The sequence below is a fragment of the Girardinichthys multiradiatus genome, chromosome 4, assembly GCF_021462225.1.
Source record: "Girardinichthys multiradiatus isolate DD_20200921_A chromosome 4, DD_fGirMul_XY1, whole genome shotgun sequence".
In the NCBI taxonomy this organism is placed as follows: Eukaryota; Metazoa; Chordata; class Actinopteri; order Cyprinodontiformes; family Goodeidae; genus Girardinichthys; species Girardinichthys multiradiatus.
The window spans coordinates 5,831,449-5,858,943 of record NC_061797.1 but is presented as its reverse complement, the minus strand read 5'-3'; the positions used below and the strand labels follow the sequence as shown (position 1 = coordinate 5,858,943).

General features: G+C 40.8%; 1 protein-coding gene and 1 long non-coding RNA gene across 4 annotated transcripts in view; one reads left to right on the top strand and one right to left on the bottom strand.

The window, feature by feature from the left end:
• On the bottom strand, positions 1 to 27,453 carry LOC124867191. 2 transcript variants are annotated; one of them, XR_007037998.1, is made up of 5 exons: positions 27,314 to 27,453; positions 27,197 to 27,233; positions 26,557 to 27,065; positions 26,387 to 26,447; positions 1 to 1,207 (listed from the first exon to the last, which is right to left on the bottom strand). It is a non-coding gene; the product is annotated as an uncharacterized LOC124867191 (long non-coding RNA). The 2 variants fall into 2 exon arrangements; XR_007037997.1 differs by having other exon boundaries at positions 26,557 to 27,233.
• Positions 18,928 to 27,495, top strand: part of tshz3b (teashirt zinc finger homeobox 3b) — a 61,097-nt gene continuing 52,529 nt past the window's right edge. The window contains exon 1 of one of the 2 annotated variants that reach the window (XM_047363499.1): positions 18,928 to 18,948. The gene's annotated coding sequence lies outside the window, so the exon portion shown is untranslated. Of the gene's footprint in view, positions 18,949 to 27,112; positions 27,241 to 27,495 lie in introns of those variants that run through there. The other variant, XM_047363497.1, reaches the window with a different exon arrangement.

Sequence of the window (27,495 nt, the reverse complement as noted above, 5' to 3'; positions counted from 1 at the left end):
TTTGTCCGTCAAGAAGCTATTTATTTCTTGATGTTTAGACTGACGTAACATGTCTTTCAATATGCCAATACAGCCAGCAAGATAGGAAACAGTGTGACATTTAAAACGCTTCTGACATTATCTTTGGGTCAGAAGTGGCCTTACACCATTAATTTAACAGTTACAACTCAAATGAATATGTCTGTGTGAGGTGGTTCTTGAAGCACCAACTCCTGCCACAGTCCACACCTGGTGAATCTTCCCCAAATTCTTGAAGGTGCTTTCCTTTATAATGCTATCATAGCTGTAGTTGTCCCTGCTGCTTATGCATGCTTTTTTATTATGTAATACTTTTCTTAGAAAAATAATGTTGTGCCTTGATTTGGGGTCAGCTACAATAATAACAATTAAAAGAGAGAACAGCTTGAAATACATCTCTCTGTGTGTAACAATTGCATATTTGAATTTCACATTTCGAATTAAATTACCCATATTCAATGATATTCCAATCTACCAAAATGCTTTCCATTTGTTCTTTTCTTTTCCAGTTTTTATTTTACTTTGTTGTATTTCATTACATTTTTAATCCCAATGTCTTGCAGCGTCCGCAGTTTGCCAAGTGTCACCTACATCTCAAGGCCCGACATTAAAATGAAGCATGAAAGTCATTTTTAAAGGCATGTGTGTGAGATAGCAAGACATGGAAAGAGAAAAGAACAGGGTCGGCAAGGGAAGAGATGGTGGCTCGTGCCGAGTCTGAGACGTCAGGTGGTGATGAGAACTGAAAAGGTGGAAAAGACAGAGGAGTGATAACTAATGTACTTCCTGTGTACTTCTTCTCATCCCCTGTCAAGCACTCTCACTCCCAGCAGCACCTTTTCTCCCTCAGCCTAAAAGATAACATTGATGTGGGATCATTTTAAATGTGTGTGAATCTGAGGTAATCTGATGTGAGATGTAAGAAAGTTGGTCTCTGCATGAGTATGAAGACATACATTTATATGTCTGTCAGACAAAGTGATGGTTGATGTAGCGTAAAATGTGAGTGCGTGAGGCAGACTGGCTGAATTTTGTGGAAGTAGAGGAGTAAAACTTTTACTTAATGTGCGGAGGTGCAGTGTTTGGCCTGTTGAAAAAGTGAGTTGTAACTGTGTGTGTCTCACACCCCAGCACCAGGTTGCTTTCAGCTTATGTCCAAATGAGCTGTTTCATACAGCTTTGCATCAGCCTGAAAAACACAGAGGACAGGGAAAAAATAAGGCAAGAAACCAGGTTGTGACCACACACTTCCACTCAGAGTCACCTGGAAAACACTGCATCTTGTTGTAGATGGAACTATAGTTGTGAAAACATGATGACAAACACCATTTGGCTTTTAACACATTTCATCCCGCATTGTCAGGTAGCTCAGACCCCAAAGTGTGTGCTGCCACATGTTACAACACCACACACTACATTATAATACTTCTAGAACCTTAAAATCACATCAGCCTAACATCTTTATGTTCCTGCAGAAAGAATGGCCTCATCCCAAGTGTAAATAAAAGTCCCACTTCTGTTGCTGGGATATGTTGATGGGCTTAGCTTAGAATCTTTTATAAATCAAGAAGAATTCTTAAATTAATCTGTAATACAAAGCCACACCTTTTACACCTACAAATTGTAAATTTTATATGATAGTATGGGTTGATGGTGTTCTACATTTTTTCACATGAATTCCAAAAAACTCCATGTATTTTATAGATGTGACCGATCAACACAAACTAGCGTGCCACTGTAATGTGGAAGGAAAAAATATATATGTATTGTTTTCAAATGTTTTTTATAAAACATTCTGAAAAGTGAGCAGTGCATTTGCCCCTAAATAAATTCCAATGAGTGTGTGTGGTTGTTTGTGTGTTGCCCTGTGATGGACTGGTGACCTGTCCAGGGTGTACCCTGCCTCTCACCCATAGACTGCTGGAGATAGGCACCAGCTCCCCTGTGACCCACTATGGAATAAGCGGTAGAAAATGACTGACATTTTGAAAAATAAATCTCAAATGTCTTTTTCTTTTTCATTTTAATTAAGTGAAAGAATGAGCAGTCTGGAAGAAGAAAATTAAAATGCAAATAGGATTATTGATTACTAATTTCATTAATGAGTCAAACAATGCAGCCACATTCTTAAAATGAAAAAGCATTTCTGAAAATGCTTTTTCATTTGAAATACGGTAACGATTTGCTTCCATAGTCCGCTGCCCCAGCAGCCGGCTCGCCTCGCCAGCTGTCAGCTGACTGGGTGGTTGAGGTGCGCTAAACCCCAAGAAAACAGCTGACTCCCGGCACATTGTTTTCAAACTTCCGCTGGGTTTCCCCAGGGCAAGAGAAGCGCAGACCGACGTAAAACTGGCGGCACACTATGCTAATCTGGCATGTTTAGCTAATAGCTACAGATAGCATAAGTGTTACTGTTTGACCATCATTTGTTTAAATGACGCTTCTTCTAGATGCTCATTTGACTTGGTGATTGACATCCGCCAAGCTCATAAATGCTGCACTGCTCCAGCTCAACATGCCATAAAGGAAGTTTAACCTGATGTGAAACGTAAATCGATGAATCTGTGTTTGATTAATCTGTGGCTATCCTCAAGGACCCGGATATGTGACACAAAAAAAACTGAATTTTGGAACTGAAATTGAATTACAGACCTGAAAGTGAAAGTAATCAAACTGAATTTTTAATACAACGAAGTACATTTTAAAAGCAAATGAATTCAGTTTCAAACCATAAAATTATGTTTCAGTTTAGTGAAATTCCTTTTCAAACCAATGCATTTCATTTCAAATTACACACATATAAATTCAGTCAGGGCAATTCAAATTCAGTTTCTGATGGCACAAGTTTCTTCCCATTCATATTTCTCTGAACGGCCATGAGCTGTGTCTGCTCTGTGCATATTGCACAGACTTGATGCTTCTGCAAGTGCCTTTGCTTTGTATCATATTACCCCTCTGAAAAACAGGGCTGTAATACTGCTAGGGTGACTTCAACCCTCGCAATCTGTGTGGGGACCTTTCAGTTGATTACAAGGGTTAAAGAATATGTGTAAATCACAGAAAGAAAGGATCCTCTGTTTTGATCATCCATTCATCCAGGATTGTGGGGAGAGATGTGTGCCTATATCCAGCGGTAAATAGGTGAGTACCCAGTGAAAACCCATGCATGCACAGGGAAAACAAGCAAACACTATGTAGAAATGCCCAGACCACGGAACTCTGGAGCTTCTTGCTGCACGGCCAGATTAGATCAGAGCACAATTTATGAAAATAGGGATTATTACAAAAATTTCAGTCAATAATAAACAAAACATTAGTTACACATAAAAGTTAGGCATTTTTAAAACACTCCATATTTTATAAAAATACCTACCTAGAACAAGGAAGGGCACAACATGGTTTAAATAAATGAGTATGAAATGGAACTAGAAAGAAACAAAACGGCTAAGTGTGGGTGCCAAATGGGGATGCAAAGTGGCAAAAGGATGAATTACCCCATACCAAGTGATTATTAAATAGTTTTTTCTGACTCTGTTTTTGTGACCATTTTTCTTGTCTATATAATAATACAAAGGAACATGAAAAGAATGGCATTTGTTTCTGTTTGCTGTTATTCTGAATGTGTACAGAACAATGATGTTAAGACCAATGTACACACTGAACCTTGATTTATAAATAATGTTTTACCCCTAGCTATAGCTACTGTAGTCTTAGAGGCTTTAGAACTGATGACACTTGGCAAGTGGGTCAATTCAGAACAACCACAGTAAACTACAGTAAACAAAATCGAACAAGAGTTATTAGGCCTATAAAATTGTAATAGTAACACAGAAGGAGAGGCTCCTCCATGAAATTATCTCATACAGCTGGCCAATACAAATACAGATTTTGTAATGTGCCCCTTGTGTCTCCCTTTCTTTCATCCGTACTAATATTTAGAGAAAAACGTGTAAGAACCCATGTGATCCAGTTGCCCGGCTGCTCACTGACCCTCTATATGTGTGTTTGACCATTAAACTTTGTGCTTCCCCCCAGAGGGGAAAGGCCCAGCTCCTCTGATGTAGCTCTGGAGATCCCTGACATACACAAACACACACACAGCTAACCTTTGAGTGTGTGGATTTAGCTTTGTGGGTAGTCTTCGGTCAGGCTTGTGGTCAACCTCAGTAATAGATAGAGGGGATATATCACTGCCTCAATCCCTAAAACCACAAGTATGGGTTGTGGGAAACACACACACACACACACACACACACACACACACACGCACACACACACACACACACACACACACACACACACACACACACACACGCACATGGAGACACTGAGCTCCTGATTCCTGAGCTTAGCACTTGATCCTCTCTCTGGGAGGTTGACACTTCAGAGAGAAAGCCTTTCCAAACTCTTTCAGACTACACTCACACACACACAGACACACACGCACACATACACGCACTATAAACCTAAGATGAAACACACAGTGCCCCAAAGCCTCGGAGGCCTGATGATGGTGATCTGCTGGTTAGCATCTGTTTACTGTCAGGTCGGGCAAAGCACTTTGCATTTCTTTGACCATCCGTCACCTACAGCCCAGATGAAACCTCACGTCTCTGTATTTGAGAAGCAGAAGACATATTGAAAAACTCATCTGTGTCACTAAATGTCCTAAAGCCACGACTACTCACTTTTTGGAGAAGTAGAAAATCATTTGAACGTATTGACCTCCTCTTCCTGCCTCCCTTGAGGTAGAGCACACTGCTGTCCGCTTTACCCCCCGGAGCGCATTGCTAATTCAGACAGACGTGAAGCAGACAGGATTCCAACATGGATGTCAACTCGGTGGACATCTTTGCAAGGCTCATGGTCAAGGAGCTGCCAGTATGTAAGGGGGAAACTGTAGCTTCTGCATCCCATGGTGCCTGCATTTAACACCCTAACCTATCTATTGTTTGGACAGAGGTATGGACAAGCCCATGAATACTGGCTCAGTGTGATGTCGACATGGGTTTATGCTGGCATGTGGCTAAAAAAGCAGACATACACACACAGCTCAGATCGTGTAACACTTCAGTATTCAATAGCTTTTTTTAATTGCTTTATTGTATGTAGAAAATTGAACATTTTTCTGCACTGGGACTGCTCATTTGATCTGTTTCATATAAATTTTTGGATAAAGACGGGCAAAGTCATTTTTGAAAATTATTAATATTTTGGTAAATTATCAGTGGCCAAATTGATACACTTAAATCTATAATTCAAAAAGTTTTCATGTCTAAAGTAGAGCTGCCACTAATGATTACCTTTATAATAATTACTCTTTTAAATGATATAATTCACAAGTCTAAGTGTTTCAAGAACATCATCAAGTCCATCACAGGTTATTTCACCGTGGTCTTAGTGTTGGGGTTACGATGCATTGTTTCCAGAGGAAATAACGTATTGTGAGGCATTTGGGTTAAACACAGTGTCTTCTTTTATATGTATTAATCGTCACATGGGTCCTATTTTTCTTTTCTTTTGGGGGTTGTTTTTTTTTCAGTCTTCTTTTTTACTCTCACAATAGCTCAACCATTTTACTTTTAAAGTTGTTTTGAAAATAAGAAGTTTTTTCATGTAATGAAGTTCATATTTGACTATTTCTGAGCAGTTATTCAAACAATCCTTATTTAGAGGGTTTACTTATTTTTTACTGCTCATAATGTGGAAAAAAAACACATTTTTCCACTCACTACAGATTTATTGAAAGGCTTATAAACACATATGTCGGATGATAAATTTTCCATATTCCACTGGGACTTGCTGTGCTTAAATTATAATACGATTTTTGTTTTTGGCAGAAATAGTTTTTTAATCAAAAAGTTATTCTAATTAAGATGCAAATCACTATGATCCTGCCTTACCGTAATTTATTTTATGACATTTAATAAAATGTATGTTATGTAGTTGAATCAAAACATATGGAACATATGAGTCTGGATCTAAATAGTTTCAATGTGTTTTCTGCTCATGTATCTTTATTGTCTCAGATTGTCTTTTGTGTATACATATATATAACATATCTGCAATAAAACAGAGGTAGCCAACTCCAATACATAAATACAAAATATATAAACAGAATTGCATGGTAAATTAGAGCATAGTTAGAATATGTGTTCCGATGAGGCCCGTTTGTAAGATTAAAATTACCTTTTGAAAATAATAACCTTGAAGCAGGTATGAAACATACTTTTTTTAAGTCGAAATTTCTGTATGAAAAATATTTTTTTATTGGTCGAATGTAGTATTCTAATCATAGACGTAGTGTTAGCTGTGAGCAGAAAATCATCATAATTAACAGAAATAACATCAGTCTGTGTGTAATAAATCTACATGTGTTTCACTTAATGAAGTTACTGAAATAAATGTAGTTTTCAATAATTTTATAATTTATTGAATATGAATTTAAATTTCAGCCATATTTTTAAAAAACATAGAATCTTATTCTCTGTTTTCAAACAGTACCTTAAAGGCTTGACCAGTCAGTACATTATTTTCATACTTGTGTTAATCTCAGGTGGTCATAATGCCAGTAAAACATTGAAAATTATATTTTTTATTACAAATAGAATTAATAGAATATCATAAATCTCAACTCAGTCTCAATTTATTATTTTATTTATTTTAAACTAGCAATCATCAAATGTACTCTAGATTTGTTGAAATGCTTTTAACCCATAGTCAAAAATGACACGTTGAGGTTGTTTTCCTGCAATCTCTTTTTAACAAAGGTTATCATTTCATATTCCAGTTATTCCCCCAGAAATGTGTCATTTATAATTTCAACTTTTCATACATTTTACAAAATAAATTCTTTTGGAAAGTGGTTCAAAAATGACCCACATTAATTTCCAATAGAATCTAATGGGAATGTTTGATTCTGACCATCTGTGACTGACAGCAATGTACAATATATCTACATATGAGATGCCAACTGTATCATGTGTGACCTCCAGATATTATTTTACACAGCAACATCATATATACTTGAGTATTTTCTTCAGTATTATCTTATGTTCAAGGGAAGGTACAAGTTTCTACAGTACAAGCTAAACTTGCCCGCCAAGTATGGCCTAAATGTATTCTGCGTTTGTGATGCAAGTATCCCCTATGCCATAGCTTAAATGGGAGACAAGCAGGGAAAGAAATTCTGAAGGATCCGGGAGAAAACATTGTCCAGAAGTTGTGCAGTCTTCACAAGTGTGTCTCCCGGAGAAGGATGTTACTATTGTGGGGACTCAGATAAAGGCCTCCAAATCCAGGGAGGTTTACAGCAAAGACTTTGGATATAATGGCAGTTTCACCATAGTCAGCTCGTCCGGAAAAAAGGAGTGGCTGTCGTGCTCCTGAGCACAATGCATCACAGCAAAGTGGTGGATAAAAATAGCAGAAAGAACAACAAAACAGAAGTCATCACGTACAGCAATAAGAGTATTTTAATAGTGGTATCACCAATGCATGACAGATATTTCTCACTGTGTTCTCTAAGGAGCTCATCACACCACACATGAGAAGATAACCAGAAACCTGTCCCCCAACTGGAAACCCCAATTGTTGAAGCAATGAGAAGGTATGGGGGGACAAGCCAAAAATCAACCATGGGAAAGACACAAACACGGCCAACCAAAGAGAAAGAGGTACCCGATCTGCCCAAATAACAAAGAGGTCAGTAGTTGGTGTGGTATGTACCCGTGTGCATTGATGACACCCAGAAACAAGTAGTCTGCCACAACATTCAGCCAGGGTACAAAACAAATACACACATTCAAATATTGTTCCACATACACATTCATGCACACACAGACAGACAAAATAGATATTCATATTGTTCTATTACTGTTGTGTCATTTTCTTCTCAAGTTTTTAAAAATTTTTCAAGGATTTGAAAGACTTGTAAAAATGCAATTATTTCAAACATGAAATCATTCTTGTGTGGCCACAATTATAATAGAAAAATATTTAACTATATTTAACCATAACCAAAATATACAGGAATAGCACAAAAACACATTGATTCTAGCACAGGTCAATTTTGATCCACTTATGGAAGCATGTAGGGTCCTGTCACTCGCGCAGGGACTCCTGATTCTGTATTCTTTTCCAAAGGGTTTTAGTTGCCAGAAATGATCAAAAGCAAAAAAATGAAAAGGATTGCTTTTGAAGTTACTCTTTATTACAATACTTTCTCCCTTCATGATCATGAATACAGTCAATAAAAGCACGGAATATTGGTATTGGGTCATCCTAATTAAAATCCTTACATCCCTGCATGATTTGAAACTCAAAGGAGAAATATATGAAGTAAACATGCTACTGCATATGACTCACTCTGCTAATGATCTACATGATCTTTTCTCAGTTACTGTGTCACAGTGGAGCCTCTTAAAAATCAGGCTTAACCATCATCTCAGATGTCAAATGTCAGATTTTTCCCATTGTACTTTCTTTCTTACTATCAAGGCTCTCTTTTTCCATTTCTCATATATACCTCACAGAACGGAAGGCAGGAGGTGGGTGGTGAGTGGAGAAAAGGGGCTTCAGAATAAAAGAACTAGGTGCAGCTGTAGTGTCTTCAAGCAGGTGTGACAGAAGAATCAGCTTTTGTATCCAGTCCACTCCAGCCCTCAAAGTGGAGTGCTTTCCACATATTCAGTTTTCATCCAAATAAAGCAAATAATTTTATAACATATGACAGCTTGAAGTTGGGGGTATTCAGACTGACCTTATTTACAATTCTCTCTTTTGTCCATTATTTCTGTATCAACTCAAGACAGCGTAAGTATATGCAACAATGAGCTGAAAGAAGAAAAGTTAGAGAGTTTGCGATGAGTTTCGGATTATGTTTCTGCAGTTTCCAGGTATGTAAAAGGTTTGTAAAGGATTGGATCTAAGCAAAAATATTTTTTATTTGTAGTCAAAGGGTGTATTTAAAATCCAAATACTATTTTGTTCCTACAATAAGAAACTATATATTTCTCTTAGAACTTTTGTTTATCTGTTATTTATTCAGATTATAGCCTCGTCACAATATATTGTTTGCATTTCAGGATAATTGGAAGATATGCAGCTTCAGGTGAATGATGCTCTAGCATTTCCTTCCTATCTATCTGGACGTGCCAAATAATTCTATGGCCTGGGCGTTACAACTCTGAGACACCACACAATGTCAACCATTCCTACAGAATTAATGTAAATGCTACCCAGAAATGTCACAGCAATCTCTGACATTTATGAAGATTCAATTACCTTCACATGCAGAATCTCAAGATAGATGGTTTGATTCTTGCCCTTGGAAAGAATAAACTAAATCTAGATGGTCACATCACTTTAAAACTAACTTAACTCATCCTTACACAGCAGAAGCCTGGGAATTTCACACCATTCAACCCATTGCATTCTATAAAAAAGCTGAAAAATAGAAACATCCAAGACAAGGCAGTGCATGACGTTCCACACAATCCACTTCATTTCCTCACATTTAGTCACATGTGATGATTATTCTATGATACACCAATTTGCATAGCAAGGTAGAAAATATAATGACAGTAGATTTAAGAACTCAGTAAAAGCTCAAACATTATTGTGATAGTCTATGGGTTTCTAAGTAGTGTGTTTTGTTAAGCTGATCTGATTTTTGGCTGAGCTGAGCTTTGTATGCTACTGTAAGCTTTTCTCAACTCAACAGGCTATTCTTTTTTTAGTCCTGGAGCCAAGAGGCGGATAATACGATGGCCATTGTTCAGATGAGGCAAGTCAATAAAAAGACAAGCACCTCAACATCTAACATCAGTGGTACTCACTCAAACTACCAGGCAGTTGAGCTAGTAACTGGTATTATGTTGTTAGGGTCAGGTTTTTTAAAAAGGGTTTAGGTGTCTAAGGGCCTGTGGTCTATTTTTGATGGAGGCCTTGGCTCACAGATTCAGTAGGTATGGCTACATTTCAGAACTGGCACTATTTAGGCTACGCAGCTCCATTCCATTTGGTCTTGCTCTACTACTGCTGCACGGAACCTGTAGTGTTTCCATGGACTCACTGACAGCTGGAGCTATGGCTTGAAGCCCTGCCGCCAGCCGTCAGTGTAGTGCGCTGTGCCATTATTAACGTTATTGTGTGACACTGTCACATTAAAGTAATTTTTGTGAAAATATAAAAAAAAAATAATAATAATTAAAGCTGCAAGCAGCCTTGAAGGCCCTGGCACCTCAGCGCAACTCGGCCTGTGCAGTGACTGCGGGAGCCTGGCATCGCCTCCTACATGCCACACACCGCTTCACTCCAACACGTCGCCAGTAGGTGGTACTGTGAGCAACATGTCATATGATCTTCGGTCATGCAGAGTTTCAGTCTGGCAAAAAGCATTCAAAATTTTTAAGTAAATTGGACCTTCCAGATGGAAGCTGCACTCAATTGTTTATTTGGCTAAATCGACATCATCAATTGACTGTGTCAACATGTCCATCATTAAGTCATGATCATGCGTACTACATTTCAAGTGGAACCAATGATGTATGAGGGAGATACAGCCCTTGAAGTGTCCTAGGAGGTGCTATTGATCCAAATTTCAATGTAATCCCATAGAGCTTTTTAGGGGCTGACAAAGATCAACCATATTTATTTTGGAGTGAATCGGACTATCCATGTGTAATTTAGAGCCAAAACGTATGGCCGTGGCGTAACATCAGAACATCAGAATTTGCCTTGCCATCATAGCCACACTCTGCAAACGAAGTTAGACCCACTAGTTATCTGTCTTCTGACACACTTGCAAGTTGATTGGGTCAAGAGGGTCAGAGAGGCACCTTTCCAAGTGAAAAAAGGGACTTCCGGTTCTCAGGGGTCGTGGCTTTGATGATGTCAGCATATGACCCCATAGGATCGTCGGGAACACGAAGGTCCACCTTCATGCCAACTTTGGTGTGGTCTGGCATTTCTTTGGGAAAGTTATTGCATTTTTTCACTTTGAGCGTGAACGCCAAGTTCGTGTCCCGGCCACGCCCCCTAAACATGGCCAAAAACTCAGGGTTTTGATAACTTTTAATCCCCCATGCCTTAACTGCATGTTGCCAAAAATATGAAGCCAATAGCTCAAAATCCCTAGGAGGAGTTCGTTAAAGTTCGAGGTGAGTAAAATGGGAAAAAATCGGCCTTTGACCCAAAATGGCTGATTTCCTACGCGTTTTAGGGCATACCCCCAAGAGACTTTTTCTCTTGGTTTGAGGAGCTCTAGCAGTGTGCCAAATTTCAGATCTCTACAACTTACGGTTTGTTCTAACTCACGTTTGGGAGCGTGGCCAAGGGGTTTGGCCACGCCCACTGACAACAACATTAAGGAACAAGAATTTTACGCTAAAATTTGGTGAGTTTTGGTGCATGGCAAAGTCCCCTAATTGCCCCGCAAAGACACAATGGAAAAAACAAAAAAATAAAGAATAAGAATTCTTGCAATAACAATAGGCCCTTGCAGTTTTCCTTCTCGGGCCTAAATTGAAAATAAAAACAAAACTAAACAAAATACAAACCATGTTTGTTTTAATGTATATGCAAGAATGTCTTATATATGTTTTCTTCATGTATAAAATGATCCACTGGGTTAATTATCTGAAACACATCCCAGCCATAACTGATAAAATAAGGCACAGCAGGGGGTTTTGGCAGATGCAGAGAGGAGAGACACTACTGTCAGGACTGGTGAAGCTCCAAAATTTGCCAAAGGAAGTTACAACTTTGGTCTTTATGAGGAAGTTTTTGTCTCAACCATGGCAATAAGGTGGCTGATGACTTTAAAGCAGAAAACCACAGACTTTTGAACAGGGTGAAGTAAGTTTTAGGTTGGATATTGGATATTTTTGCTTTGCAGATTCAGCCCGAACTTCCTAATGTTTGACCTTATGTAGGCAGTCTGTTTACAGGCAACCGCTCTCTGCCTCCTTCACATAAGAATCGTCAATATATTTTAAGAACCAAACAGTGGTATTGTTTTGTGTGCTTTGGGGGAAAGGTTTGTGCATCTGAACGACTAATTTTATGTGTTATCAACTGATTTAGAAAGTTAATAAATACAGAGTGGCCCTGCATGTTCAGTGCCTTGCGAAAGTACTCGGCCCCCTTGAACTGGTCTTGCCATATTTCAGGCTTCAAACATAAAGATATAACATTCTAGTTTTTTGTGAAGAATCAACAAGTGGGACACAATCGTGAAGTGGAATGAAATCTATTGGATGTGTCAAACTTTTTTAACAAATAAAAAACTGAAAAGTGGGGCATGCAATATTATTCGGCCCCTTTACTTTCAGTGCAGCAAACTCACTCCAGAAGTTCAGTGAGGATCTCTGAATAATCCAATGTTGTCCCAAATGACTGATGATGATAAATAGAATCCACCTGTGTGTAATCAAGTGTCCGTATAAATGCACCTGCTCTGTGATAGTCTCAGGGTTCTGTTCAAAGTGCAGAGAGCATCATGAAGACCAAGGAACACACCAGGCAGGTCCGAGATACTGTTGTGGAGAGGTTTAAAGCTGGATTTGGATACAAAAAGATTTCCCAAGCTTTAAACATCCCAAGGAGCACTGTGCAAGCAATCATATTGAAATGGAAGGAGTATCAGACCACTGCAAATCTACCAAGACCCGGCCGTTCCTCTAAACTATAATCTCGAACAAGGAGAAGACTGATCAGAGATGCAGGCAAGAGGCCCATGATCACTCTGGATGAACTGCTGAGATCTACAATTGAGGTGGGAGAGTCTGTCCATAGGACAACAATTAGTCGTACACTGCACAAATCTGGCCTTTATGGAAGAGTGGCAAGAAGAAAGCCATTTCTCAAAGATATCCATAAAAGGTCTCGTTTAAAGTTTGCCACAATCCACCTGGGAGACACACGAAACATGTGGAAGAAGGTGCTCTGGTCAGATGAAACCAAAATCGAACTGTTAGGCCACAATGCAAAACGATATGTTTGGCGTAAAAGCAACACAGCTCATCACCCTGAACACACCATTCCCACTGTCAAACATGGTGGTGGCAACATCATGGTTTGGGTCTGCTTTTCGTCAGCAGGGACAGGGAAGATGGTCAAAATTGATGGGAAGATGGATGGGGCCAAATACAGGACCATTCTGGAAGAAAATCTGTTGGAGTCTCCAAGAGACCTGAGACTGGGACAGAGATTTATCTTCCAACAAGACAATGATCCAAAACATAAAGCCAAATTTACAATGGAATTGTTCACAAATAAACGTATCCAGGTGTTGGAATGGTCAAGTCAAAGTCCAGACCTGAATCCAATCGAGAATCTGTGGAAAGAGCGGAAAACTGCTGTTCACGAACGCTCTCCATCCAACCTCACTGAGCTCGAGCTGTTTTGCAAGGAAGAATGGGCAAGGATTTTAGTCTCTTGATCTGCAAAACTGATAGAGACATACCCCAAGTGACTTGCAGCTGTAATTGCAGCAAAGGGTGGCACTACAAAATATTAACTTAAGGGGGCTGAATAATATTGCATGCCCCACTTTTCAGTTTTTTATTTGTTAAAAAAGTTTGACACATCCAATAAATTTCATTCCACTTCACGATTGTGTCCCACTTGTTGATTCTTCACAAACAATTTGAATTTTATATCTTTATGTGTGAAGCCTGAAATGTGGCAAGAGGTTGACCAGTTCAAGGGGCCGAGTACTTACGCAAGGCACTGTAATTCAGAAAGCTGATGTGTCTTTTTTATCACCAGATGCTCTCGGCAGCAGGGGCCCCTCGGGGTGATCAAATCCTGAGGTTAGTCCTGTAGCCAAGGTGGTGATTTGGTGATATATTGTTTTATGTTCTAGAAAATGGGTCAAGCTAATGGTGTAGATCGCAAGGTCTGGCAAGGACTTTTTTTTTTTTGCTGTTTTAAAGGAAGCTTCCAATTGTTTGAAAGGTAAAAACTATGGGTAAAATAAAGCTTGTCTTTTGACGAGTTCTGCAAATAGATCCAGTTGCATCCATGCTAGCCTCTAAAGTGGATAGTGAATGTTAATTTAGAAAAAAATGTTTTGGGGTCAGATTTGGTTGTATTTAGTGTAGAATGTGCTGGTGTTTGGATTAGGCTATTCCTCATAGAAGACTGGGTTGCTTTTAAGACTCCTGAGTCACCCTTCCCATGTGCTGTTCCTCTAGGCAGAACCTGGGAGGGTAGATACTAACCCTGACCCTATTTTGTTAGGGTTAGGGCATAGAAATGAATGGAAGTCAGTGCAAAGTCCTTGTAAAGATATATAGAAAGACTTAATGTGTGTGTGTGTGTGTGTGTGTGTGTGTTTGTTTGGGTGGTTGGGTGAGTTACTGTATGTGTAGAAATAAGTGTGTTTATGTTCAGTGAGTGTACATAAGCGAGTCTGAGGTCTTCCTGTTAAACAGGTGTTTTCCTTTCCACTGTTGCTACATGCATCCTTGTTATGACGGAGTGCTGCAATGTCAACGACACAAAGCAAGCGTCTGTCCACTGTCACTACATGCTCATCCAGGAGAAGTGAATGCTTCAAGTCACTGACTCGATGCAATCTGCTGGGTTTCCTTAGAAAGAAAACTTTTTAACCTGTTTGAATATTACACTGAATTTGACTGTTTGATAACTATGTTTAATTGGAATATATGCACTTGACTTGGAATCTGTATGATTCGACTGAAGTGACTTTGTAAAGTGCCTTGAGATGACATCTGTTGTGAATTGGTGCTATATAAACAAACTTAATTCAATTGTCCTTTATTTTAGTCTTCAACCAGGGTTTATGATTTCTAAATGGTAAAATTACAATACGTTTGACCTGCCATTGTGGTCCATATTATTATTGTAGTCGCTCTTGGCTACAGACACAACAGCCCATTGAGTCTGTGGCAATATCTGGTGATTTTAACCATGCTTCACTCTTTGCTACACTTCCAACGTTTCAATAGTTTGTCAGCTGCTCTACCAGAGAGAACAAAACATTGGATTTGTTTTATGCAAATGTCAAGGACTCATACATCTCTAAAGCAAGACCTCCTCTAGGCAAATCAGATCACAATCTTGTTTTTATGAGTTCCGAAAATAAACCCCTGTTCAGAGGCAATCTGTAATAAAGAGAACTGTGAGAAGATGGTCACAGGAAGCTGAAGAAGCCCTGTGAGGTTGCTTTGAGGCTACAGACTGGGATGCACTGTGCCAGCCACATGGAGAGGACATCAATAACATGACTGAGTGTGTGACCGACTATATAAACTTCTGTGTGGATACCACCATCCCCACCAGAACGGCAAGATGCTTCCCTAATAACAAGCCCTGGATGACCAGTGACCTGAAAGATCTGCTTAACAAGAAAAAAAGAGCCTTCAGAGAGGGAGACAGAGAATTATTGAGGAGTATATAGAAGCAACTTAAAGTCAAGATACGAGACAGCAAGGAGGTGTACGAGAAGAAGCTGGAGAGCAAGCTCCAGCAAAACAATATCAGAGATGTGTGGTCAGGGATGAAGATCACAGGCTTCAAGCAGAAGGATGATCAGACCGATGGCTGTCTGGACAGAGCCAATGAATTAAACACATTCTTCAATAGGTTCAGTTCAGATACAAGCTCAGCATCCTCCTCTCCTGCTCACATCCAAACAGACATCCCACCCTCCTTGACCCACAGCTGTCCAGTAACACCTCAAATGTTTTATCTTCCACCTCAGCCATGGACCCTTCTGCTTCTACATGTTTGCCTTCAACCAAATTAGAAGATACTGACACTTCCTTTACCTACCCCTTTCAAATGTGTGTGTCAAGAAGTCAGGTGAAGTGACAATTGGTGAGACTGAACCGGAATAAGGCTACAGGTCCAGATGGTGTCAGCCCTAGAGTCCTGAAGGCCTGTGCAGAGCGGCTCCGTGGGATTCTGCAGCACATCTTCAAGATTAGCCTGACCCAAGAGAAGGTTCCAGTGTTGTGGAACACCTCCTGTCTCGTTCCAGTACCAAAGAAAACTCACCCATCAGTCCTCAATGACTATAGACCTGTTGCCTTGACATCCCACATAATGAAGGTCTTCCTGTTGGCCCACCTGAGTAAGCAAATAATAAACTATAAAGACCCCTTCAGTTTGCTTATTGCTGTGGAGTTGGAGTTGAAGATGCTATCATACACCTGCTTTAACAAACCCACTGTCATCTGTGAGGATCATGTTCTTGGATTTCTCCAGTGCATTTAACACAATTCAGTCTCATTTGCTTTGCCAGAAACTCCAGAAGACTCAGCTGGAGGCCTCAACATTAACCTGAATCAAAAATGATCTGACAAACAGACCACAGTTTGTGAAACTGAAGAGCTATTTATCTAACTAGGTAGTCAGCAGCACATGAGCACCACAGGGAACTGTAATCTCACCATTCCTTTTCACTCTGTACACCTCAGACTTCCAGTACAAGACAGACTCCTGTCATCTGCAGAAATACTCAGATGATTCTGCCGTTGTGGGGTGGATCAGAGATGGACAAGAAGCTGAGTACAGGAAGGTGGTGGACCGCTTTGTGGCATGGTGTGGAAACAATCATCTCATTTTGAACGTGACAAAAACAAAGGAGATGATTGTAGATTTTAAGAGAAACAGGAATAAGTCAAAAACTGTTTCCATCATAGGGGAAAAAGTGGAGGTGGTGGAGGAGTATAAATACCTTGGTGTTCACCTGGACAACAGAATGGAGTGGAGATGCAACTGTGAAGCCATCTACAAGAAGGAACAGAGCAGACTGTACTTCTTGAGGAAGCTTACGTCCTTCAGTGTTTCCATCAAGATGCTGCATATCTTCTATAAGTCTGTCGTGGAGAGTGTGATCTCTTCTGTGATCATCTGCTGGGGTAGCAGCATCAGAGCCAGGGACTTAAAGAAGCTCAAGGAGCTGATAAAGAAGAATGGCTCTGTTCTGGGGACTCAACTGTAACCTCTGGAGATCATAGAGCAAAGAACGAATCTTTGCACGTATATCTCCAGATGGATTATTTTCATCTTCAGATGATTAGTTTTGCACAATCATCCTTCTTCCAAACCTGAAAATCTGATTTGGGAGAAGAACATATTATTGCACTGAATTATAAACATAAGATCTCTACCTCACAAAGACTATTCTATTTCATTCCTGCTTCAGCCTTTTTGTTTTTAGGATATTGTAACTATAATTCTTATAGTTTTGTTAGGGACAAGGAAAAAAACACAAGGTAAGATTTATGTACCAAAATAATCTGATTCAACAGGTGGTTTTGTTTGCAACCTAACACTTTATTTTAAGCATTGTTCAGTTCCATTAATTTGGGGATAATCAATAGTCAAAAATAATTTGACTTGATCTTTGATGCTCAAGCTTTTTGTTTTATGTGGCAATAATCTCAACACATTTAACACTTTTAGCAAATTTCAGATACCTCACATTAGTTTTAAGTTGTGCTATATCACTGCGTTGGCATAAAAGGTTAAATCCAAAATACTTTCAAGCTTTCTGGTTCCTGTTCCGGAGGGGTTCGAGGACGAGCTGCCTCCACTTCCCGTTGTTGCTCCCGAGGAGCCCAATGATGGGCTGCGTCCACTCCTGATACCTGTTCTGGGGGGGTTATGAGGGCGAACCACCTCCACTTCCTGTTCTTGTTCCGGAGGAGCTCGAGAGCGAGCTGCCTTCACTTCCTGTTTCTGCCCCGGACGAGCTGCCTCCACTTCCCGTTGTTGCTCCCGAGGAGCCCGATGATGGGCTGCGTCCACTCCTGATTCCTATTCTGGGGGAAGGTTGGAGGATGAACCGCGTCCATTTCCTGTTCCTGTCCTGGAGGAACTCGAGAGCGAGGTTCCTTCACTTCCTGTTCCTGTCCCCGGAGGAGCTGCTTCCATTTTTGGTTTTGGTTCGGGAGGAGATCGAGAACGAGCTGCTCCCATCTCTTGAGCCTGAACGGATCCGCCGCAGATCTACAGGGCTCCATTGCAGACCTACAGGGCTCCATCGCTAATCTGCTTGGTTCCGTCACAGATCTACAGAGTTCTGCCGTAGATCTCCAAGGCTTCATCGAGGGCTCCTGCGGTTCCTGCACTGCCTTCCAGGGCTCCATCGGGGCTCATAGTCCCCTGAGTTCCATCACAGGCCGCCGGACTGGGACCTCAGAGGGTCCGCTGCTCCGTTCGGCCAACCTTCTGATTGTCTAATTAATCAGCGTTGTTAGGCTTTGTTGTGGGGATGTCTGGCTCGACCTCCGGATCTTCGGAGCTCTCGTTGCTGGCCTCCAGTTCAGCAGATCCATTGTGGCCGGCCTCCAAAACTTTGTCTTTGCCTTCGTCGCTGGCCTCCTAGATTTCTTGAGGGTTCCCACGTATCTCCTGGGTCACCCGCCTGAACTCTGTTTTGTTTTGGTGTTTTTTTGGTCTGTCCCAGGCCCTGTCCGCTCACTCTGATGGGAATGTTTTTGGTTTTGTTTTCTGGCCGATTTTGGGTAGTTTTGTGTTTCTGGTCCTGTTTCGACTACCCTTTTTTTGTTTTCTCCCCTCCTTCTGTGGCCTCCTCCGCCCACCCTGGTCAGGTGTTTTCGTTCTTTGGACTCTTGGGGAGTCTGTGAGCCGCCTTTGAGGGGGAGGGAATGTCAGGATCTGTCTGTGCATTAGTTTGTGTTTTGTTTAAACCTGGTTTGGCTTTTGTTTACCTTCTGTGTTTATTATGTTTATTGGTCTCATTCCTTCTGTCTCCCTGCAGTCTACTCCACACCTGTTCTGGGTTTCTCCTAATTACCTGGTCTCATTGTTCATTGGTTCCCCGTGCTGTTCTGTTTGTATTTAAACCCTGATGTTTCTATAGTTCCCGGCTCTGTCCTTGTCATTCCTATCCTGGTATTGAGAAGTCATCGATCCTATCAGAGTTCTGTGAGTACGAACTCTTAAATGCAACTTACCTTCATTTGTCTGACTCCTGGCTATTCCTTACAAGTTGGTCCTACCTAAGAAACCAAACCAAATTATGACAGCAGGTGCCAAATCCTGCTGAAAAATTTAATTAGCATCTGCATAATGCTTGTCAGCAGAAGGAAGCATGAAGTGCTCTAAAATCTTCTGATAGATGGCAACATTGACTGTGGAGCTTTCAAAACATTTGGACCAACATCAGCAGATGGATACAGCACTCTGTGAACAACAAGATATTTAGCAATGTCCCTTTGTGGCTTGACAGTCTTCCTGACATCTGTCCAGTCAGTTGTCTTACCCATGATTGTGTAGCCTACCGACCCAGACTGAAATGCCATTCAGAGGTTCAGGGAACCTTTGCATGTGTTTTGGGTTAATTAGCTGATTATGGTGTGAAACTATGAGTTTCCAATATTTAACTGTTTCACATTCATAGAACCTTTTCAGAATGTTGAATACAGTTTTCTTAGTTTTTGAAGATTCTGTACATCTCTCTTGATATATTTGGTTGATCACTGTTATCAGTAATGCTTGATGTTTTTCGTTTGTTTTTATCTTATGATATTTCTGGTCCAAAACAGACCAAAATAATTAATTACTTCTTGCAAAACTAGGGAAATGCACATGGATGGGGACCTCTGTATTGTTATCAGAAAACATTTCAAATCAGTGAATGGTCATGTTTTTTCTTACTGAATATAAAGATGTGTGTTTGCGATTGTGTGTGTGTGTGGGGGGGGGGGGGAGGGGGGGGTGTTTGGGTGGGTGAGTTAATGTATATGTAGCTCTGGTGGTCTCTGAACTTGACTTTACCACTGTTTTCCAACAGTGTAACCAATGAAGTGCAGTAGTGGAGTGTACTGGCCTATGTAGCTATGGAGTCTTTCCTAATGACTCCAGCACATGTGCGTCTGGCTTTAAGCCCTCTCTTTAACATTACTGGACACTGTATACTTTGTGACTGTGTGTGCGTGTGTGTGTTTGCCATGACAGCAAAGCTTAGGGCACTCCGGTGATCTCATCTGCCCTTAAGAGTGCTCCCCCTCTGGCTCTGGAAGGGTCTGTGTCTTCACACTCACGCAGACACACACACACACACACACACACACACACACACACACTTAAAGGACGTATGTGTTCTGGATGTTGAATCTAAAGGAAGTCGCTGGGCGACTGCAGAGACGTAATGCATTTCCCTTCCTCATTATAAAAGCTTCCGTTTTGCCTCTTTTTTTTTTTTTTTTTTACTTAATGCTCAGAGAATGTTTGTTTCATTTTAGTTTCAGGTACAGATGTTGTAGCTCCAAGTTGGGGCCGTGTGTTTGCGTGTGTGTTTGCATGTGTGTGTGATAAACAGACTGGTTTGCTCTGTGGAAGAAGGAATTTCCCCCAGCAGTCCCCATCAGTAATAGTGCCTGTAATGAGCTGCAGCTGTCAGCGTGGCTTCCTCACACACACATTCACATAAACACACACATGCATGCATACACACTTGCATCAAGGAGGAAGCAGTGACTCACCCAGCAGAGTGCCGTCATACTATACTCCGATAAACAGGGCAGCTCATCAGACTCCTCATCAGACATGAGACATAAAAAAATCTGTGCTCCTGAAAAAATCTCGGTCTGTAAATTTACTTTGTAGTTAGTGGTTTTATGTTGTTTTACAGTTTGAAAGCTTGCTGAGCAACATTTGTGTTACCGCTGGTGTTTGCTCATTTCTTCTTTTCCCAAGGAAATCCTGTTTTTTCTTCTTTTTTATTCAAAAAATGCCCATTTTGTATTTTTGCTTAATTTTGAAAGCTAATTCTCTGTTCTGGATTTAGTAGATGCTCTGGGCACAGAGCTCCGGCTAAACATGGCTTGAACTGATTATGTGCTGCAGGATGTCTGAAACATTGTTTGGATCTGAGGCATCCAACTGTAAAATCAGGTTAAATATGAGACACTTTCACATGTTCCGTGTCTATGATTGGTATTGGTGTGTCACGGCCTTGTGGAATAACGTCATGACTTATAAACCACCATGTCTGACTGCATTCAATCTTACAGCCAACCTTAAGTTGGCTCCTCAGGGCTCCCACGCAAGAACATAGAAGAAATACAGATCTTGAAACTTCCTCTTTGTTTATCAAGAATGTGCCTAATTTTAAATGTGCTCTGTGCAAAAGCTTTAAAATTGTCGAATGCTAAATTTATTTTACATTTAAATGCACTGACAAAGGTACTAGTTGTAATAATAAATGAAAATTTCCGTAGCTTGACATTTAACAGGTGGTTTGAGCAACAGTAGTGGGTCTTGCATAAATCGCACACAGGGTTAAGCCCCTTGCTTCATCCTTCCTTGAAACCAATCAAAATTAGGAAATCATCTGAGACTGTGGGGTGGGATGAAATACAGTGAAGATCCACACAATGCAAGGAACCTATTCAAGCAGGGCGTGCGTGCTTACCACATATGGATGCAGACTCCCTGTTGACTGAACATGTATAAAAGCAATAGAAAACTTGTCAGGGCACAGCTGACAGATAAGTTATATGTTTTTTATCTGTTGCTTGCGCGCTCTCCTTTCTACTGCTGAAATAATATAGAAAATAGTGCTGTACACCTCTGGCAGCTAATTGGTGACTGATTGACAGCTCATAATTTGGTTCGATATTAAATAGCTATTCTGTGTTTTTAATTAGTCTGGACTGTTAACACCTAATTCTACGCTTCTTAAATTCCGATTTGAGATTAATAACACTTTTTTTCTGTTTGTGAAAACACTGAAAAAATGTTGGTTTTAAAAGTTTCTTGGCATTCATGCCATTGCAGATTGAGTCAAGTGTGGAAAACCCATATGGAGCAGCTCAAAGTTGGTCACAGTTATTCTACAGTGATTCAAAAATGTTTTAAAATAGCCATTTGGGCTTAAGTGGAAGGGGGCCACACTCAGTTTGTGCTTAAGGCCCTATACAACCATGGGACAGTTTTGTTCAGTTTTAACAAACACAAATATCTATAAATGAAAATAAAAATTGCTAACCAGTGCTTCCAGGTTACATTTTGCTCCACTAATTAAACTTTCTTTCCACTGAAATTAAACATGATCCCCAATACTGTGCAAAACAAAGAAAAACAGAGTATTAAAATCAGCTACTTCTTTTCTCCCAGCTGGCTGGAGTTTTGCCTCTGTGACCTTTGCCAGTTTTTATCTCATTTCAGTCCAACTTTGTAGATCAGACCTTAATTTTGAAGGCTGGATCACAGGACAGTGATGAATAGGCTGCATCAAGGAGGGCTTAAATTACCCCTCTCCCTGGTGGCAACACTGACCACAAGGAAAGGTGTGTGCGTGTGTGTGTGTGTGTGTGTGTGTCATGACCTAGTAAGAGCACACAGAGAGAGAAAGAGGGCTGGTCAGCACTTGCCCTCTCAACCCTGCTTGCTCCGCAGCAGAGGGAGGAAGGAGAGAGAGATAAAGGGAGATGCACTGGATTTCTTTCTGGATTCTCTCTTGCATCATCTGGTTTTTGGTGTGAGTCTGTAAGTTTTAAGGTTATTTAAGGAGAGCTGAACCCTGAAATGTAGACCTAATTTTTTTCATCCTTTTTCCAAATAGTTGTTTCGGAAGGGATCTTTTGGGTTGTCCTCCTTGCCCATCATTCTTAGCCCTCAACCATTAGCACTTTAAAGGGGTAGGCCATTCCAACTGTTTCTGCAGAGTAAAGGGAGGACTAAAGGAAATGGCTGTGTAGATCTTCTAATTAGGGGCACACTTGGAACTGATGGGGTAAAAACCCTGTTTGTCACAATTCTCAATATTTTTTCACTTGATTTTTATTAATGGCACAATAACCCCTGTAACGTCAAGCTCGAAGTGTTCCAATGGCATACGTTTAGTCAAGTATTTAAAAAATCTATAAATCGTTTACTATAACAGCAGCCATTAGAATACATATTTTGATCCATTCCAAAGCTTTTTGTTTGATATTGTTTCAGTTCTTCTCAACAAGCAAAAATAGAAAGAAATGGCAAAGTTTTTATCTGGCTAAAATGTATTGTCACAACAAAAATATATGTATTTTTATGAATAATTCTAATGAAAAATGTATGTGTAGATAACATATAATATTTTTACATATTTAAGAAAGTTTACAATTAGACTTAATATCCTTCAACTATGTCTGAAGATTAATCTGCTGTTTTAGAACAGCTATAAGCATAATATAATTTTTTTTTTACATTTTTTGATGATGTATTGTCCATATGTTAATACATTTTAAATACATTTGAGTAGATTCATGAGCTTCTTAAAGGAGTGTCCCCACCTACATTAGCTGCCAGGAGATGGAGGAGTAAGGGTAATTTGGAGAAATGTGATCCAGCCCTTGAGGTCCTTCAGATGAATAAATCCTTGCTTTCAATAAACGATTAGTCTACATGAAAAGGAAAAGTCCTGGGTTAAGATGAGAAACATAAATATTCTTCTAATAAAAGCTAGCAAAAACTAAACCACGGCTTTGTTGTGTGTGTGTGTGTGTGTGTTTGTGTGTGTGAGTATGGGTGTGTGTCAGTGTAAAGGCGCTCCGCAACGCGACCTTTCTGCATTCACCGATTGCATTCTAAAGTGAAGAAAATGAGAAAAACAAACTTTAGGAAAAGTTAATTTTATGCATATTTTCACATAAAACCAGATCTTTGTGCTGACGCAACATAGCTCTGAAACTTTTACATTTACTACTTATTTACTTTTATTTATTGAGGCGCGCGCGGCTCATAACGCGCGTGTGTCGAGTCACACTGTGTTTGGATGCGGTACCTTCAGACCTACGCTCTTTCTCGACATGCGTCCCCGGAGATCCATTTGGGGCACCGATTGCGTCTGAGCCGATTTTCTTCCCTACAGCCTTCCATTAACACACACATATACACACGCACACACCACAAGGAGAGCGAGCGCAAGCACCGTGGAGCTTTAAGGGAGTGCAGACTAAAAGCTCACTTTCGTTCTTTAGTTGCGGGTGGAATCAATGATCAAACGAACTGCATGTGCGCTCTTTCCAGTATGACTCAAACGCACGCACACACACACACACACGCACACACACACACAGAGAGATCTATTTCTGTCATCTTATTGCAGCCTTGTTTTGCAGCACATGCTTACTGCTGTGAGAAAATCTGCTCACATCATCAGTGCGACGTAATTATCAACATTTAGAATACCAGATTACAATCTGAGAGGATGTAGGAGACATTCTGAGATTAAAGCGACACTTTACGCACGGGCCTCCAGGATACGTTACTCAGCAGCGCAGTTTTCTCAGAACGTAACAACCCGTTAAATGGTTAGAAAAAGAACCGCGTCCCGTAGTGAAACTTCGAATATCAGGGTTGTGCTTCTTTTAAACAGTTTCTGGACTCAAAGGAGGGAAAAGATCACTTCCGTTTATTTGGCAGCAATAAAAGTAATCCCGGTCATTGAAGTGATAAAAGAGATAAATAATGGAGAAAAAAGTTGTAAAACGGGGTAGAATTACAACTGATGAGTTCGAACGTTGGATCCAGATGCGCGCAGGACAGAGTCTGTTCTGGAAGTTTTTAATAGGCGGTCCCGCTGCCGTGTCTCTGTCTAATACATCCTAACAACCTGTTTGACGTCACAAGTCGTTTCTTTTTGCTTTTAGTAGGCCTTCTTCAACGCATTTGGGATGTAACGTACTTTTCTTCTACTGTTCTCTCCTCCCCACGACACACACACACACACACACACACACACACACACGGTAAAACCTTTGCCTTATTTGCTCAAGATTTTATTTCCAAGATAATTAAAATAACTGAAGTGAAGATGATCAACCAATATGAGCCAAACCCTCCGCCTTTTTATGACTAATGAAGTTTACCAGAATATTTTCTTTTTTTAGCCTACACTAATATGATGAACATGACTTTTTAGGTGATATAGTCAGCACATTTAGACATCATTTAGAGACATGTAAACGCCTCTTTTTTGAACGTCTTTCCATCTTTCACTATTCCAGACGGAATTGCATGTTTTAGACGAAAGACGGATTTAGACGTCTTTTCTACGTCTACTCAACAAAAGTTTGACTGAAGCAATTAAAGGATCACGGTGTACTTTTACATTTCCTCTTACTCTGCTGTGCCAGCAGGGGTTCTATCAGATTTGGGTTGGCAATAAGTTTTTTTGTTGACCTGCCGATCATCGTGGATTCGATTCTCACTGTTCCACTGTAAAGAAGTAAGAAGTGATTATGTTTTGAATTGTTCGTGCACACCTCCTCTTCCTCTTCTCCGAAGACCTGGCCCTGCATGGTTGCCTACAGATTTTTACATTCCCAACAAGGAATAAATGTCCAGTCAATTAAGAGAAATATCTCTTAAAGTGTCACATAAAAAGACCAAATAGATAAAACTCAAAAATATTTTTAAAATGTACAATTTTTTTGTATAACCCATTCTAATAAAATAAACTTTTATTTGGCATATTTAATAATTTTACGATTTCGAGAAGTTTAGTATTTTACAACTATATTTAGTAGCTGAAGGAAATCGTATTATGTTTTCACATTTACCCATTTTAATTTATTAAGTACAACAAGAAAATTATGGGAGGATTGTCAGAGCTAAAATGCACTCTTTCTATTTGCCGGCACATTTTAAAGTAAACGCTTATAGTTCTTATTTTGACCTTATTACATGACCGAGAAGAACTTTAAGGTTGTCCTGAGATGCGCAGCTTAAGCTTTAATAACTAAGTAATGCCTCAACTTTTGTTCTCATAATCCTGTCTGTAGATGTGAGCGCATGCAGTGCGAAAAGATTCAAATTATCATCAAACGTCATGAACAAAACGCGGACAGAACCTGAAGTAACGTTAGTCCGCCGGATGAGAGCCCGCGTGCGCGTGCGAGTCGTTCATGAGTGGCACGTTATCCTCAGGGAGGGGTGCTGTAGTATCGCAAGGAAAGCTCACATGGCTCTCGTGTGTGTGTGTGTGTGTGTGTGTGTGTGTGTGTGAGAGACACTGATGGATGCACCAATGGAAAGACGGACAGATGCTTGGGTGGATCTAACGGCAGGCGGCGGAGGAGCGGCGCGCACAGTCGCGGCGAGATTTCTGGCGGAAACATCGTCGGTTTGCGGACAGAGCGGAGGTCGACGAGCTGCGTTATTCGGTGCGAGCGGAGGCGCAACAGAGGGACTCCTCGGTTTGAACGGACCACCGATCCCCTCTCACCCCTCCTCAGCCCGGCTGTTTTTGACCGAGAGTGAGAAGCGAGACGGCGCGGCGGCACACCTGGCTCAGAGGAAGACAGGAAGAGAAGAGGGTGAGAGGGAGAAAGAGGAAGGGAGGAGGCAGAGACGGCTCCTGGCAACTCATCCTTACCTTCCTTGTTCCTCTGTAACCTCCACAAAAAACTTAGATCCATTGTTACTCCGAAGACTGCCTAAAACACAAGAGAAGACCCCACTCAAAAAACTTTTCTTCATCAACAAGGTGAAACCAGAAAAAATCTGAACTATCTACATCTGAACTGAGAAAAGTTTTGAGCTTACCTGTAAATAACTATAATCATAATAATAAAAAAAAACTTTTCTCCGTCTCATTTAAGTCAGGAACGTTTTGCGCCTCTTCGGTCATTTTGAGAGCGCAGCGCACCGCTGGGGGAGACGCGTCTGATTCGCTGCGTAGCTGATTTAAACAGCTCATGTCTGCCTACGTAAAGGAAGAAAAAAAGACGGAGAGAAAAGAAAAGCAGCACCGGCAGCCAGCAAAGTGTTTGGCGCGGATGCTCGGCTGATCCGAGCGCTGCCTGGAAGCAGCCTGATCCTCCTCCACCGCCTCCTCCTCCTCATGTACATTATTACAAACAAGGGAGACCCAATCAAGCGCGTATCTCATCGATTCACGCACGCGCGGATAAACACTCACGTGTAGTGGTGAACGGCGCGCTGTGTCACGCGTGCGCGCCCATGCTGACTGAATGACTTGCTCCTCAGCAGATGTTTCAAAGCGCTTTCGGACAAAATCGCGGAGCAGCTTCCACCGCCACCTCCTCTGTCCTCTGAAACAGAAAAAAAAAAGCTTTATGTGTCTCGTTTTTTTTTTTTTTGATTTTTGTCTGAATGAATGGATCCGTATGTGATGCTGTCAGGCATGCTTCAGCTGCTGACTTTCAACTGCGCTTGATTGTACCTGAGAAAACCCGTGGATGGTGAGGCAGAGGATCAGCCTGTAAAGTAAGTGTGGATCTCCGTTATCTCGGTGTGTGTTTTATGAATAAAACTGCATCCTTGTTTCTTGTATTCTTACACTCTTCTCGGTGAGCATGTCCGAGGGGGGCTTGAGGAATGAAGCGGAGGCTAGAATAAGACAAGAGATGTCAGAAAGAGAGTGAGAGGGGTAGAGCCTACTGAAGACAGCGAGCTGGAGAGGCAGAGGGAGTGAGAGACGGAGAACTGCCTATCAGCGGCGGAGGGGCGCAGCGTTTCAGT